At 41.7% G+C, this 17,115-nt stretch overlaps 1 protein-coding gene across 23 annotated transcripts in view; it reads right to left on the bottom strand.

Moving 5' to 3' along the window:
• Window positions 1-17,115, bottom strand: part of PPP6R3 (protein phosphatase 6 regulatory subunit 3) — a 129,593-nt gene that overhangs the window by 74,329 nt on the left and 38,149 nt on the right. For 6 of the 23 annotated variants that reach the window (XM_059932217.1, XM_059932219.1, XM_059932218.1 and 3 more), the window contains one exon: window positions 15,575-15,727. The exons of the other annotated variants lie outside the window; for them this stretch is intronic. The gene's annotated coding sequence lies outside the window, so the exon portion shown is untranslated. The remainder of the gene's footprint in view (window positions 1-15,574; window positions 15,728-17,115) is intronic. 23 annotated transcript variants of the gene reach the window in all.

The raw sequence follows: 17,115 nt of genomic DNA, 5'->3' as shown, positions 1-17,115 counted from the left end.
GACAAAAAAGGCCCTAAGGGACAGCAGAGCCAAAAAGGAAGGTGCCTCCACCCCCAAGTCACCGCGTGCAAGATCGCTGCCTGCCGATCTGAGAGCCTGTCCTAGGCCGGGTTACGATGAGCCATCATACACACCTGGCCTGTATTCCAGCAGGATGGCCGACCTGACCAACCAGCTCCTCCAAACTCCTGAGCCCACGACACAGTGTGTTATTATACTTATTTTATTATACACAAGAAAAGGAATTCTTGAGCAACTATCTGTTTTAAAATGCCTAACTCCTTTTGCTTTCCACTATCCTAAATTAGAATAGCATTTTTCAAATCAAAACACCTTAAAATATACATTTCCACAGTGCATTTTCTTTAAATTGGGTAGGTATACTACCAACTTAAAAATAAAATATAACCACAGTAGACTCTTAAACATTATGTATTCTATCTTTTCGCCAAACAGCAAATTGACTGGAAATGAACAGCACTGGTAAATTAGTTACCCCTGGCTTGGCCCTACTTCTATTTGTGCCCTTTGAAGTCAAATCAAGCTAGGTATGAACTAACTGTTACAAAGTTCAGCTGCCCAGGGCCCTGAGGTAAATGGAGTCCTTTAAAAAATGTAACTAAGATACTCTGAAAAAACTGAAAAAAGTCAGAACTTCAACAGCTCACTTTTAGTAAACATAAATACACTTTAAAATTCTTAACCTAGGTATACTTCAACAGGATTTAGAAATAAAAGGGGATACAATTTCTTACAGAACCAATTCACAGGCTTTTAAATCAATACTGACAAAGAGAGAAATGGTAAAACCAAACTACCCTCCATCCGTCTGCAAAATCCTAGAATTGTTTTGTAAGTTGGATGAGGTACCTTGAAAATAGGGTTTTCTCCACAAGGGCTGAAGAGTATGTGGGCAGGAGTTAACTGTTACTTGATGCCACAGAGGACAACCTCTGCTATGCTCTGCCTTCCTCATAACTGAAGACACAAGTGAAAATTATCACCATATATGCATAAAATAGGACCAAAGGATCCATAAATCTACTCGTCATAGATCAACTGCTTTAATTAAAGGTCCTGTGAAATTAATAAAATATCATCCTTCTTGGAAGCAAAACCTGGGCCACAGCACCTTTATTTCAAAAGCAGTTAAGCAGTGACACTTTGTTTCTGAAACAAAAGGTGCTACCTTGTCTCCATGACACAGGACCTGGTACGGTGATGTGGTTAAATCACGTGCAAGAGGTTTGAGAAGGACGTCAGTGCCTCCGCAGAATCTGCCAAGGCTCTGCTGGTAGAGTATATTCAACAGGGCCCAACTGTGGTTTATGTAAACCACCTACAACCACGTGCTTTCATCAAATAAACATCATTTTCTCCTCAAACCTTGTTAGGACTCTTAAGCATCTAAACAGACTGGATTCCAATGCTGGCTCCACAACTGCCTGGCACTGAGGCCTCAGGAAAACCACTTCACCTCTCTAAGCCCCAATATCCTCAAACAAGTAAAATGGCTGCGAGTAGATGAGAAAGGCCCGGTCTGGTGGCTGGGACATATCGGCACTCAGCACCTGGAAGCTTCTGTGTAATCAACATACCACCCCCTTGAAGTCAAGTGAGCTTTAAACCAGTGCTACCAGACTTCCATGGGGTCTTATGAAAACACAGTCTCAGATTCCGATTGAGGAAAGCAGGGATCAGGCCCGAGATTCTGCACCTCCAGCAAGTCCTCAGAGGCTGCTGCTGTCCTGGGTTTAAACCACTGCTGATCATTTGTAATAAACTGCAATAAGTATATTCAAAATAATCATGTAACCATGAGAAACAGGAAAAGCCTACTATACCAACACGTGACTGTCATTTATTTCAGAAACTCCCTGTGGACAAGCTGGTATTAGTGGGTTTTCCTTCAATGTAACAGAAGCAAAATATAACACTTTCCAACAGAGGCCAGAAAAAATGACACCATGAACACACTAAAAGGTAAACTATTAAAGAGCTCTGGAGAGGGAAACTGCTGATGGTCCCGCCTACAGATGAGAAGGAAACTGTGGAAATGACACAGAAGAACTTTAATGAGTTTAAAATACAAAATCCCCTATTCGTATGTACTAACTGCCTAATTTTGGCAATCTTCTATCCAAGTAGGGTAAACTGTACTCTGTAAAGCCCAAGTCTGCAAACTGCTATCAATAGTGGAAAACCTGTACCCAGGAATGGCTGGCCCAGGGCACAAGGTTCAAAGATTCAAAAAGAGATTCAAAGATTATGAAGAATCTCAAGACAGCAGTTGAGCCTGAAAGCTAACGCTTCTGGGTGTGGGCCCCGTGGGACTACAGGCCGCACACCCGCGAAGCCAGCCTCCGGTATGCCATTCCGTAACTGGTCCACATCAATCCCCAAGATCCCATACCCTAAATACTTCCTTGCATGCTCCAGTCTTGCAACACACATGCACAACATACATCCAGTTTAGATAGCTGCAGTCACCTAAAGTAAGAAGTACAACCTACACAAACATGAGAAGTAGCTGCATCCACCTAAGATAACACAGGGGGAAAGACTTTAAGACAACAAAATGTGTTACAAATTTTTAATACTATTTCTTTTAGACGTGCTATGAAGGGAATATTTATAATACAAATTTTTTCTGGGTCTTATACAAAGGCATGCAAGCACATGCTCCCCAAGTTCAAATCCCTACACACCTCAGTCTGCCTGCAGCACTCTCTAGAGGCCCCGGCCCTCAGCACTACGAGAAACACAACACCTCCACTGTCACCTGAGCTGGTGCTAACAGAAACATCACTCAAGCCACAATGTGAGCCACAGGTAAGTTTAAATTTTCTAGCAGCCACACCAAAAAGTAAAAGAGAAACTGGTAAAATTAATTTTAAATGTATTTATTTAACCTCATACAGCTAAACATTATTATTTCAACATGTAATTCTTTTGGTACTAAGTCTTCAAAATCTGGGTGTTTTGAAGCTTCATAGCACATCGCAATTTGGACCAGCCACATTTCCGGTGCTCAAGAGTCACATGTGGCCATACGGGACAAGACAGCTAAAATTGTATGATTGCTACAATTATGATTCAAAGTTTCTCTCCTGGTACTAAAATATCTTCCCCATCTCCTTCCACAGCCAAAGTCAATAGTTACCCACCTTTTCCACACAAGGGCCAATGTGGGATGGGTGGGGAGAGGCTATGGGCCACGGTTTTCCTTTCTTTTAAAATATAAACATACCTGGGAAATCATGTTTATTCTCATATATATATACACACACACATATACACACACACACACACACACATATATATATATATATATATATATATATACATATAAAAGAAACAACTTGGACATTCTTAACTCAAAAAAGTAGGTCACAAGAAAACTAGAACTGTTTTTTAGCCTCTAATTTCTAGGAATATTTGTAGGGATAAAAGGTAAAATTTCAAATTCTTTACCTTGTGATAATGGAGAATGCTAGCTTGAATCAGGAGGGCTACAAGTGGCTCATTACGGGTATAAATACACCTGGCCAAATTTTAAAATAGGTACGTGTCTCTGGGAATTTATTTCATTTTCTAAGTTAATTCAAAAATATTATGATGAAAAATAAAATGCCCAGGTCACTCAAACATGTTGGGAAACAATGATGTTTGATTAATATAAAAAAATAGACTCCCCACTGGTCCCAGAGAAAACTGAGTCTTCACTGCCTCCATTCAGGTTCAAAACAACGTGCTTATTACCCCGCGAGGGGCAGGCACATTTACCCCAAACCTTTGGCCGAGTTTCCCAACAGCCTGGGAACAGGGTGTAGTGAACAAACCGAGCTGCTGAAAGGCTGTTCTTACTGGCTCTCCTGCTTCTGCCAGTGTCCAGACACCTGGAGTTGCAGGACCCCTGGGCTTGGATTCAGGCGTGCGGAGAACTGAGTTGGGCCACGTATAACAAGACCCAAATGGGGGAACGGCTAGGCTCAAGAAGGGTTGGTGGTTGCCACTCTGTACACTGAGAGCAGCAGGCCACCAGGAAGGGACAGAGAAGAAAGTATCTATAAATAGCAGAGTGCAGTCACTCTGAAGGGAGGTCAGCTCTGTGTTATAAGTTAACGATAAACTCCCCCCAACAGCAACGCTCAAGGCCTAGGCAAAAGCTATAATTTTCACACGAAGAGGCAGAAACATGCAACATCGAGAAGGAGTAACAGTTGGGCTTTGATGGCAGTTCTCTTTAAGTACTAAGGAAAAAGATCACAAAGGACTGGGAAGTCTACCCAGTAGCTGCCTCTCCATTCTTAGCAAAGGTATCCAACTCACACAGTTGTCCCCTCACCCCCACCCGAACACTAGACTAATCAAATCAAGTATCAGAGTGCCAGTTAGAGATAACGAATTTCTTTAGAGGAAAGGGCAATACAAACTCAGGGCCAGTTTTGTTGTATTAGCTCTGAAACTGCTTCTTCCAAAGAACGTATCAAAAGCAATCAAGTTTCTACCATCCAGATGTTGTAGACGCTTTTCCCAGTTTTAATTTGTAACTTTCTTTGATAGTTCAGCTTTTCAGAGTAGCAAATAAAGGAGTAAAATCCACTTAATATGCACTATATTAATCAACAGGTACTTTTAAAGCACTAATATGCACTGTACTGGGGAATGCAGGAGTAATATGATAATGGTGCCTACTTCCTTGAAGAATACAATAAAACTGAGAACAGAGAAAATATGGAAAATAAATGGCATAAACTCCAAACTTGTTCTGTAGAAAAGGAGCTCAAGGGAGGGGAGCCTGGACAGAAAAGACTTGGCTGTAAATGAGGCCTAAGCTGGGCCTCGAAAGACAGGTAGGGCTCAGCAGGTGATCCTATAAGCATGGAGGACAGACCCTGGAGCTTCAAGAAATTCACAGCAGGGAGAAGGCCCTGATGACAAGAAGAAAGAGCCTTTCGGAAGGCACTAGGAAAGGTTAGGCAACCCCAAGCCAGCTCGCAAAGAACCACGCACAAACGCCCAGCAGAGCCGGGCAGGCTTGCTGCAGAAGCGAGGGAGGGAGCCAGTCCGCTCTAACTGAGATAAATGCACATTAAAATAGCTATAGCAGAGATTAACACAGTATATAGAAACAAATGACTCAAGAGAAGTAGAGGAAAATGACACAGAGGAGATGAAATTTAGGCTGTGGCAAGTACATTTTCAACAGACTCTGTACTCCCACAAAGGCGGAGAGGGGAAGAGGTCTAACCTGTTCCCGGAACAGCCATGTGTTTGAATATGACTAAAGTGTGGGATAGGGAAGGGAGTGCTGAAGACAAGACCACTGAGGTGGGACACTGAAGTCAGGTGAGACAAGGCAAACGAGCAACAAGATGAGATCTAGAGTTTAAATGTTGTCAATGTGAAAGATGGACTGGACAGGGGTGAGCCTAGATAAAGAGCGGTGACCCAGAGACCGTTTTAAGAACTCACAGAGGACGGTGAGGCCCTACAACAGCCTCTACTCTGAAAACCAAGTTATTCCCTAAGAGATTTCACATTAAATTATTATCCCCCCTCCAGTTTCACCTATAATTAATCAAAGCCTAATTTTCATGTTTTTTTCATTCCTAGCTGTACTTAGGTATCAGATGATACAAATTTATGGATTGCCCTTGGAATTCTGAGCTATCTGGGAAATACATGATCCTCAGAAAACAAATGCTTACCCACACCCTGGGGCTAACTCCAGATACACCTCTAAGATGCTGTGGACAGGCAAGAGGTGCGATCTTAATCGCCCACTTCACTTTTACATTTAAACAGCCAACTGCCAATCAAGAAAAGTTCAGCCTCACTTTTGTCACAGAGTCCACACTAAAGTACAGTGATGTGTCCCTACAAGTTCTCATTATGAAAACGCAAGTGGACATGAATTTCTGTGCGTAATTTCCACAACTTCAAAAACTTCAATACGAGTATATGCAAAGCATGACTTATTTATACTAAGAACAAGATTTTTTTTAAAGTGAGACTAAGGGGTTGGAAAGAAAAAAGACAAGTAATGAGGATGACACAATGGTAATCAGGTTTTTTGTTTGTTTTAAATATTTATTTATTTAATTGCACAGGGTCTTAGTTGTGCCATGTGAACTCTTAGTTGCAGCATGCATGTGGGATCTAGTTCCCTGACCAGGGATCGAACCCGGGCCCCCTGCATTGGGAGTGCGGAGTCCTATCCACTGTGCCAGCAGGGAAGTCCCGGTAATCAGGTTTTTGCCAGGAGCCTTGTTAGAGATCAAAGCAATAAAGGCAAAGAAAACCTAGCTGGATCTAGGTGTCTATTCTCTGTGTGTGTGCACGCACACATGCACACACACGTGCCCACATACTGAAAGGGAGGGTGTAGTGTAGGTAAGAGAACATGACAAAAGTCAAATCAGAAAATTCTAAGTAGAGGGTTTTCCATCTCAAGCATCCAGAATTCTCTGAATCTCTGAAACCAGGCAGAGCTGTCAACAAATCTGACTCAAATATCAGAAAGAAGCGACATGTAACTGGAGAGCCAGAGGCAACGTGATGCGATTAGAACACCTGTTATCTGAAATAATCCAAGAGTTCCTAATCTAAAACTGTAGGGATGGGAATTCCCTGGTGGTCCAGTGGTTAGGACGCATCACTTTCACTGCTCGAGCCCAGGTTCAATCCCCGGTCAGGGAACTAAGATCCTGCAAGCCGTGCGACGTGGCCAAAAAATAAATACAATAAATAAAAATGCAGGGAGGAAGATTGGTCCTAAGCAAGTCAGGAACAGTATGAAAACAGCAGAGCTAGAAAGAGAATTCTATACTAACACAGGGCAGGGGAAAGCCTTGGAAAATCCAACTCGTCCATGTTTTTACTAAGTGAAATCAGTTACATGCAGTTTGTGAGTCACCCAACTTGAATCAAGTGACAGTGGCTACTTTTTTATTCATATGTCCATTACAGACAAGATGCCCAACGAGAACAGCCTTTCCAAATCAGAAATTCTAGAGCATATTGAGATGCCATTGAAAAAAGGGCAAAAAGAAACAAGCTTCAGTTTAAGAATGAGCTAACTATCCTGGTTAATTTGGAGTTATAAGCAACTCTGTAACAGAAGACAGACATGGCAAATTGGTCACAAATTTTAAAGCTCCCCCCCCCCCATTTTTTTTAACTTTCGATCTTCCTTGCCCAGCAAACTTTAATCAGAATGTGTATAATCAGGACTTCCCTGGTGGCACAGTGGTTAAGAATCTGCCTGCCAATGCAGGGGACATGGGTTCGAGCCCTGGTCCAGGAAGATCCCACATGACACGGAGCAACTAAGCCGAGCAACTAACTACTGTGCCTGCGCTCTAGAGACCGCAAGCCACAGCTACTGAGCCCGCACGCCTAGAGCCTGTGCTCCACAACGAGAAGCCACCACAATGAGAAGCCTGTGCACCGCAACGAAGAGTAACCCCTGCTCGCTGCAACCAGAGAAAGCCCACGTGCAGTAACGAAGACCCACGGCAGCCATACATACACACATACAGACAGACATACAGACATAAATAATGTGTATAATCATAAAGCATTTAGGGCTATCTCAACAGTCCCTAGACTAGCAGTAATAACCTGTCAACCTCCAGGAAGTGCTTTCCGTCAGGAATATGTTACCAGCAAAGCAGACTCCCGGACTGCTGAGACTCTGCTCAGGAGCCCAAGCTCAGTGTAGAACACGAGACGTGAACACTGCTTACAGCCTTTACAGCTCCTTAATCTCTTCGAGCTATTCCACAATAACGGTAAATGGTCTGATACGGCAACTTTCTATTAAAGGAGGAAAAATGACTAATAGCAGCTCACAATTATTAAGTGCCTACCATATGCCAGACTCTGGGCTTGATGATTTTAGATACATTATCTGTACCTCACAACAACCCTTCAAGGTTTCGCTCTCATTTGCAGATGCAAAAACTAAGATTCTAGGAGGTGAGATGATCTACCAAAGACCACAGCTAGTGAATAAGCTGGCCAGAGCTGAGACTCAAGCCCAGGCCCATCGCGCTCCCAAGTCTGTGCTCTTCCCATCACGGCACGGAACACCCGGTGAGCGACCGGTCCCAGCAGCAGTCATCAAGAGCACAAGCCAGCCCCAGGCCAGCCTGCGGAAGGGAAACAGCAGCAGGCCAACCTGCCATCTAATGGCTCTTGGGATACACTCATGGACGGGAACCCCATGTCTTCATGGGCAGGGAAAAGAATCACTTGACAGACAAGCTGGCTGGGAGCTCAGCCCAAAGAGCGTGGGTGGTGACACTGGAGGAGCTCAGCTCTTGTGGCCAGTGGCGCTATCAGAGCTGATAGACCAGAATGCCACAGGTTTGTCCAAATGCACAGAAAACACGAGTGAATCAGCATTCAAAAACCGTCTGACATGATGAAACCAAGAGAAATTTACTTAACATGGTTAAATGTAAAGTCCTTTTAAAATAAAAACTGAAAAACATGACATGTGGTGGGGGGTAGAGGTTGCCAGGCCTAAGAAAACTGTTAAAGAAAGAAACAAGTCCAAAGATTTTAGTTAATTATAAACTCGACATAAAGTTGTATTATGCTGTGACTAATAAGCAAGTAACCCTCAGAATGTGTCACAGATTAACCGCGTCTAGGACCACGGGAGATACTAACCCTACTGAAGCCTTCCCTGGGCAGATCAGCTCATGCCAAGCAATATCATATCCTGTTCTGGCGCAGATGAAGAGACTGCCAACCACATGGCACCCAAAGAGGACCAGGGTGGCAGAAGGACTTGCCACTTGGAGGAAAAAATAACTAGCTTTGAATATCTCAAAGCTCTTTTATACTATCACGGACAGTGCCCAAGGGAAAAAATGAGAGCCAGTGAGTGAAAAGGACAGATTATCTATCCTATCTGTGAGCAGAAGATGCAGGAACTTGCTAAAGGTTAGGAGCACCAACACCTTCAAGACCCCAAGGCTGGAGGTGCTCTGGAAGCCTGGACGATTCTCGACGAGGGCAACGACAGACAACTTCCCATTCTGGACAGAAAGACTATATTAAGTGATCACCACATTGTTTTATGAATTTCTTCTCAAAGTCTATGTGATATAAAAGGCATGGCTACCTTTGGGCTGACATGGAGTCTCAACAAGAAAATAGCAAAGGATTCTGCAACCTTCCAGATGCTTAGTGGGTTGAAACCCACACAATTCTCTACCCTTCTGGAAGCTCTAGAAAAACAACAATAAAGGACAAAGAAAAGGAAACAACAGCCAAGGAGAATGCCAACAAATTTATGAAAGACAGAAAATGGAGAAACAATTCAGAAAGCCCAACATCCAAGTAACAAAAGTTTTAGAACATATTATAATTCACCACTAACCTCCCTTGTCAAAAAATGTTTTTTCTCAGAGCATAAAGAAGTGACTCTCCCCTTAAGACCTACATGTGGCACCACGTTGAGTGGTAAAAGATCCTTTAAGACACAGTGTGAAAGTCCGTGGTATCGGAGATTAAAAAAAAAAAAAAAGAGTATCTAAACTCTTCTAGTGAGGAAAAACTTATAAAAGGACTGGAAATCAGAATGACATCAGCTTCCTCAACAGCAATTCTAGAAAAGAACATTTTTAGACCCGGAAGGTCTGAAAGATTTATTCACAGTTTCTTGAGGAAGCTACTGGATGGAGAATGGGCTTCACTAAAGCATGGCAGCAAGCCATGAGGGGAAGACACGGAATCCATGAGACCAGGGATCCAACACACAGAGAAGCAAAGATGACTCCCAGAAGGGGGGACACCTGCAGCTACAGACAAAGTCAAGAGGAACCAGTTTGGAGTAAACCATGAGGCAGAGGGCTCTGGAAAGGATATGTCCAAGGAAGTGTATTGCCAGATGTATGTCACCATGTTGAGAAGGATTCTGCAAATAAAGTCAGAGATTTAGGGATTAATTAACCAAAATATACATACTTTTATTACTGATCTTAACCAAAGTTGTGCTTTAACTATGTTGGGAGATGTGAGAGGGAAAGAGCTATGCATATAAGAGCTAAACCTTAATCTTCATAGTTAGAAGTAAGATAGATTAGAAACTGCTACCTACAGGTATATAATTTAGAAATGTACAAGGAAGTAAAGATGAGGAAACAGCTAAGAGATGGAGGTAGCAGCTCCTAGTGAGTAAGTAACTCACTTACTCACTAGGGGCTGGGGATGAGGAGGGGATAGGATGGGAAAGATGAAAGAGATGATTGTTATTTTTTGTTATAAATCTTGTGATACCATTTGACTTTTTAAACTATGCACCTATGTAAGCTATATACCTATGTAATAAAATAAAATAAAAAATTATGAAAAGAAAGAAAATATAAAGCAGCACAATCCCTGGCATTTAGGACGGGCTCTATAAATATAAGCACAATCTAAAATTAGGGTATTATAAAAGACTATCTAACAGAAAGACTATGAGGTGACTACATGCACTTAAGATTCCTACGTACAAAAAACAAAGAAATAGAAAAATCCAACCAACAGCAAAAACCACAATGGTACCTTTTCAGTTTAGGTCCTTTCCCACCCCATTTTTTCTGCCATGATTGTGTGAAGCAACTCCAGAGACCTAGGACACCTCGGGGTACCGTACTGAGATTGCCAAATCTGGTCTGCCACCTTTTTTATAAATACAGGCCCTGAGCGAAGAATGGTCTTTACCTTTTTAACTGTTTGGGGGTTGGGGTGGGGGAGTATCAAAAGGACGATACTTCATGACTTGTACAAATTCTATGAAATTCAAATTTCAGTGACCATAAAGTTTTAACAGAACACAGTCACACCATCCTTTACATTCCGTCTCTGGCTGCTTTTACACTACCAGGGCAGAGTTGAGCAGTTGTGACAAGAGACCACATACGGTGCTATCACTTCGCACCGCAGCTGGGCGCTCTCCACATCGCAGTGACACGGGTATAACTCAACAGTGCTCAGAGTGCCATATGCTGTACTACAACATTTTATTATTGTAAGTGCACACCCAACATGTCAAAACAAGAAAAGAAAATCTGGACTTCAAATGTTGTGTTTTTAAGGTACAATGGGATGTGAACTATTTTGTTAGGAAATTAGATGGCAAAGCACTGTTTATTATGCAATCATACCATCCCTGTGCTAAAACAATACACTATATGTCGACATTACCAGACTAAGCAGTCATCACAATATTCCCAACTCACAAGAAAGGAACAGTCAGAAAAGTCAGAAAATGTTAAATGGAGTATCTTATTACAGGAGAATTTCTTCACGAAAATAAAAAAATGAAAACAAAGCTTCAGTCAAAGCTGGTTTCTAAGGTGGCTTGTTAATAAGTTAAAGAAGCCAATGATGATTTTCCTTGATTCTTGATGAGTTTAAGATCTGAGTGTTGTCATTTATTTGAGGAGTTTGAAGTGATGAAGAATTAGCTTCTATGAAAAGTGCATGTGAAAACAGCTACAGGCAGAATATTGTCAGAGAAGCTAAGAAAAGATGAAATCACTACAACGTGCAGTAGAACCTGCCATGATGAGCTACAACTGATGGCGATAAAATTGTGTGTAGACAGAAAAAAAGGCTTCATTGGACAAATTCACAAAACTTGTGACAATGTAAAGTGTTTAAAGCTTATAGCTATTCTTTCTTTTTTTCATAAGCAGGTACTTCGGGAGATTTTTTTTTTGATCCCTCGCATGTTACTGAACCAGTAATGTCAACAGTGAACTTAATTTACTCTCATGGACTTAACCATCACTAGTTTCTGACTTGTCCTATCACACTGTAGTTTAATGGCTTACAACAAGTAACTTTGGGGCTTCCCTGGTGGCACAGTGGTTAAGAACCCGCCTGCCAATGCAGGGGGACACAGGTTCGATCCCTGGTCCAGGGAAGATCCCACATGCTGTGGAGCAACTAAGCCCGTGCGCCACAACTACTGAGCCTGCGCTCTAGAGTCCACAAGCCACAACTGTTGAGCCCACGAGCCACAACTACTGAAGCCTGTGCACCTAGAGCCCGTGCTCTGCAACAAGAGAAGCCACCGCAATGAGAAGCCCGCGCACCACAACCAGAGAAAGCCCACAAGCAACGAAGACCCAACACAGCCAAAAATAAATAAATAAATTTATTAGGAAAAAAAAAAAGGAAGTAATTTTTTTACTACTTTCGGAGCTTAGGGCCAAGGCTGAAATTTTTCTGAATGAGAACAACACTCAACCACTGCTACTGAACCCTGAATGGCTCTGGAAATTCACCTTTGCTGAAGTGCCACCTGCAGTTAAAATAATAAGTGAGATGCCCATTCCCATACAAATTCGCAGTCGATATATTTTCAAACTACAGTTACACAGCATTTTTCAGAACTTAATGCAAGTGTGAAGGAAATTTCCCTATTCCAAAATCCATTTAGTTATGCAATTGAAGAGCTTTCACCTAACCTTCCACTGAAAATGATTAATCTACAAAGTAATGACATGCTAAAAGGCAAATAAAGAGAAGAACCTAATGGAATTCTATAAATGCTTTATGGCTTCTAAGTGAAGAATATACTCAACTAAAATCATACATGCTTGTGGGCTGGTATCAGAATGTGGCAGTACCTACATGCATAAAAAGACATTTTCAAAGATGAAATATGTAAAATCTCACTACGGATCAGCATGAATAGATTAGATGAACATTTGCAAATAGACTTTGATGAGAGGGGAACTCTACCTTCAAATGCCATTTAAATGAAACGTTATCCCCCTAGAAAAAGAACTTCATTCTTCTCATTAATAGATCTGTATCACAGAAAGCTGAACTCAAGTATTCTTAGATTTTGAATTTCATCAATAAAATCTGGGAAAATTTATTTCTCTTTTGTCATGTAAGTACCTTCATAATATCCTCTTTTTTGCCTCTTGGTCTACAAAACCTAAACGTTTACCTTCTGGGCCTTTGCAACAAAAGTTGAGCTTGATGATCCCTGGTCTAAAGGACCTTATACCTGCAGTGCTGCACCTCTTTGGGAATCCTTCTCAACTACCGGGCATTGATTATAGGACACTGGGAGCCTCTGGGGTAACTTCCTAAGAGAAGAGTTCACCCACCCTAGTGTGGAACAGCATGGTAATGAGCAGAGGGGAGTACAAGAAGAAAAAAGAATATAGTTAAAGGTAAAGAATTGTTTTATAAGCTACCAAAGCTAAGAGTCTCTATCAGCAAAGAAAAACAAAAACAAACAAGAGAAAGAGCGCGTGAGAAATAAAGGGAGAGAGAGTTTTAAAACTGTTATCCTGAGAAATGCCTCTGAAATTTTAGCTCCTACCACCAAACAATTAATGACACCTATTACGTAAAATGTACTAAAGACATAAAGTAGAAGTGAAAACTTCTTGCTCAGGAGTGCTTAAAATCTACTTAAGGAAAAACAGTAATCCTAAAATAATTTAATGATATACTCTAAGAGTTCACAAAGGAATGACCACAAAGGGACTGACTTGGACCAACACAGAAAGGTTTTACAAAAAAGGTGGAAAGAGAGCTGAGCCCTGGAAGGCATAAAATCAAATACACAGAATAATAAAATCGTATGATGGGGGTGGGCAAAATGGATGAAGGGGATACAAAGTTATAGTTACAAAATAAATAAGTCATGGGATAGAATGTACAGCATGGTGACTAAAGTTAATAATACTGTATTGTATATTTGAAAGTTGCTAAGAGAACAAATCTTAAAAGTTTTCGGGACTTCCCTGGTGGCACAGTGGTTAAGAATCCGCCTGCCAATGCAGGGGACACGGGTTCGAGCCCTGGTCCTGGAAGATCCCACATGCTGCAGAGCAACTAAGCCCGTGCGCCACAACTGCTGAGCACGTGCGCCACAACTACTGAAGCCCGTGTGCCTGGAGCTTGTGCTCCACAGCAAGAGAAGCCACTGCAATGAAAAGCCCGCGCGCCGCAGTGAAGAGTAGCCCCCATTCACCACAACTAGAGAAAGCCTGTGCACAGCAACGAAGACCCAACGCAGCCATAAATAAATAAATAAATTTATTAAAAAAAAAAAAAAGTTTTCATTACAAGGAAGAAACATTTGTAACTATGTGTAAGGATGATAACTAATAATTAGACCTACTGTGGTGATCACTTCTCAAAATATAGAAATATCAAATCATTATATTGTACTCCTGAAACTAGTATGTCAATTATACCTCAACTGAAAAAAAAGCTAATATGTGTAATACTATAAAGAGTTCTAAAAATTAGTTTTTGAAATCCAGCATCACAATAGAAAAATGGATAATCGTTTTAACTGTAAATGAATCTGACAATCAGATCATAGCTTATCACTGCATGCTACTGGACTTCTTATATCTGAACCCTCAACTGAATTCTCCACTCAGTCAGGCAGGTAAGAAACTGAAGAGTTCATACCTACGGGTTAGAACCTATCCCAAGGCAGAGGAAAAAGAAGGGCTGGGCCACATGAGCAAAAACAAACAAACGAAACCATATGAGACAAGGTGCCCAGAGTGAATGACTACTTAAAGGGAATTCTCCCCATCAGGATTTATACAGAATAATACGAAGATAAAAACTGGACAAATCAGAACCTTTCTACAAGAGTTGGTGCTTCACTGTGTAAGCAGAGGGGATGTTGAGGAAGAGTTATTCACAAGGGGCTGGAGGTGGGGGAGAGCACAGGCAAAGTGGCTTACTGCCTAGGAAAGATTCCGGCCTGGGGATTAGAAGCAGAGACCTGTTACAACAGAACAACTATAGTATCTCCTGAGACAGTGAAGCCTGAAAGGTAGATGATTAAATGGTTTATGCCCACCTGCTCCTCCAGTTACTATGGAACAAATGAAATTGGATTAGGTATGTGTGCATATCCCCAAAAAGGTCCTACTAGGCCACTTTCTATTAAGTGCCAACTGACCCAAAAGTCAAATATGCAAAGTAAACCTCTGGTGTTTCACAAAAAATTCAGTAAAGAGTTGCAAAATGATAGCAATTAAGACTCAAAAGAGTCAGATGGCTGGCTAGAAGCCAGATGTCCTTTGGCTGGTATAAAACAAACACAAATCTCTCCCTCTCCCTCTCTCTCTCTCTCTCCTCTCCCTCTCTCTCTCTCTCTCTCTCTCTCTCTCTCTCTCTCTCTCTCTCTCTCTCTCTCTCGCACGCACACACACACACACAGAGCCAGGTGACCTAGAAGCAGCAGCTGGGTCTCTACTAGCAGTCTTTCTCTGGCATGCTACTTCAGCTTGCTAGGCCTGTCTGGTCCTTAGGGCCCAGCTCAATCCCACCCCAACCCCCATCCCCTGGAAACTGGGAATCCCATGGGTGCTGCAGATTCTACAACATACCAGAGCAAACTACGGAGGCTGTTATTTAACTTCCTAAAAATACCACAGCGCCACGGAGCCAGGTGGTACCTGGTGATGACCCAGACCAGGTCCACCTAGACTCCAGGGTCTCAAGACAGAAAACTCTTTCCTTGATGTAACTCATGGAAGGAAACTCCTCATAATCTTAGTGACCTTACCTTTCAAACCAAGTTTAAAAATTAAAAGAAATGTTTTCTTTTCTGTGGCTCCTTGCCCATTACAGGTTATCCTGGCAACAGGTGTCTTCCAATTTACTGCATTAGCAGATTAGCAGAATAAAGTGGGATGGTGGACATGAAACAGAAGTTCCCCTATAAAGAAAAAAAGAGCAAAAATGACAACGTGTTCTCTTTTGTTCGGATGAGAGCTGCCATTAAAGATACTGGTTCAAGGTCTCCGTTCACACACAACTATACCTCAGAGGATTGAAGAGTACCAGCTAACTGAAATTGTTTCTATGTGACACGAGGAAAAAAGGCACTGTCATCCCTCTGCCTAAGCTTTTATCCTACACAAAACAGTAACCCAGAAACAGACATACAGTAAGAGCACTATCAGTGAGCAAATAAGAAAAAATACATATGCTTAACTTTGTCTTATGAAAACATCAATGATATTCTTACTCAACACAGGGTTAAGTACAAAGGCACCATATTTTAAAACAGTAAAACAAATTTTAGAAGTATCTCCCTCTAAATGTCCCCAAGTAGCCCCGTGTAATACCTTTAAACAACTGTAACTTACTAGGAACCATGAGCAGAACATTAAGTTCACTTAAGGACTAGCTGTAGCCGAACCCTGTCTCTAATGTGAATTAACCAGATGCTTCACATGAAAGGACTATAAATTCAAACTGTCTTCCAAGGCACTTCATTTATAACTAAATACTGCAGGAAAAGACACAAACTATGGACAATATACCAATCAGAAATCCTATAAGGATGCAGTCTACAAGGCATCTCAAAATAAATGCCATTTATTTAATGCCTTTGTTCCACAAAATTCACACTACATTGTGATCAACTCAACATTTTCCCTCAAATAAGATAATAAATAGAAACAATGCTAACCACTTGCTAAAAGAAACAAAATGAATCAACAAAAACTGTAACAAACCTAGTTTAAAATGAAGAAAATATTTGATTCTAAAAAACATTTTACCAGTGAAATGTTTTCTAAACAAAAACTTTAAAACGTGTTTAATTGATCACCTAAATTTTTGCTTTAAATCATAAGAACAGATCATGTGCCACCACAGTCCTTAGACATGACCAACTTAGCATGTTAGTGTAAAGAGTACATTTCTAAATGTCATAAGTAATTCTAGTCCCATCACAACCACTCTGTGTTAGGGGTTGCAGACCCCTTTAAAAATTCAATGAAGTTATATACTCCACAAAATGCACACACCTGCGCACACGCACACCCATTTGACGTTTAATCTGAGTAGCTGTAGGACCCTCAACTGATCCACAATCTTTTCTCCCACCAGCCAAGATCACCCACTTCTGGACTTCCCTAGTGGTGCAGTGGTTAAGAATCCATCTACTAAAGCAGGCGACATGGGTTCGAGCCCTGGTCCGGGAAGATCCCACATGCTGCAGAGCAAGGAAGCCCGTGCACAACTACTGAGCCTGCGAGCCACAACTACTGAGCCCATGGGCCACAACTACTGAAGCCCGCATGCCTAGAACCCGCC

The sequence above is a fragment of the Balaenoptera ricei genome, chromosome 8, assembly GCF_028023285.1.
Source record: "Balaenoptera ricei isolate mBalRic1 chromosome 8, mBalRic1.hap2, whole genome shotgun sequence".
In the NCBI taxonomy this organism is placed as follows: domain Eukaryota; kingdom Metazoa; phylum Chordata; class Mammalia; order Artiodactyla; family Balaenopteridae; genus Balaenoptera; species Balaenoptera ricei.
Note: the sequence above shows the minus strand (reverse complement) of the source record. Positions and strands in the feature narration are given on the sequence as shown.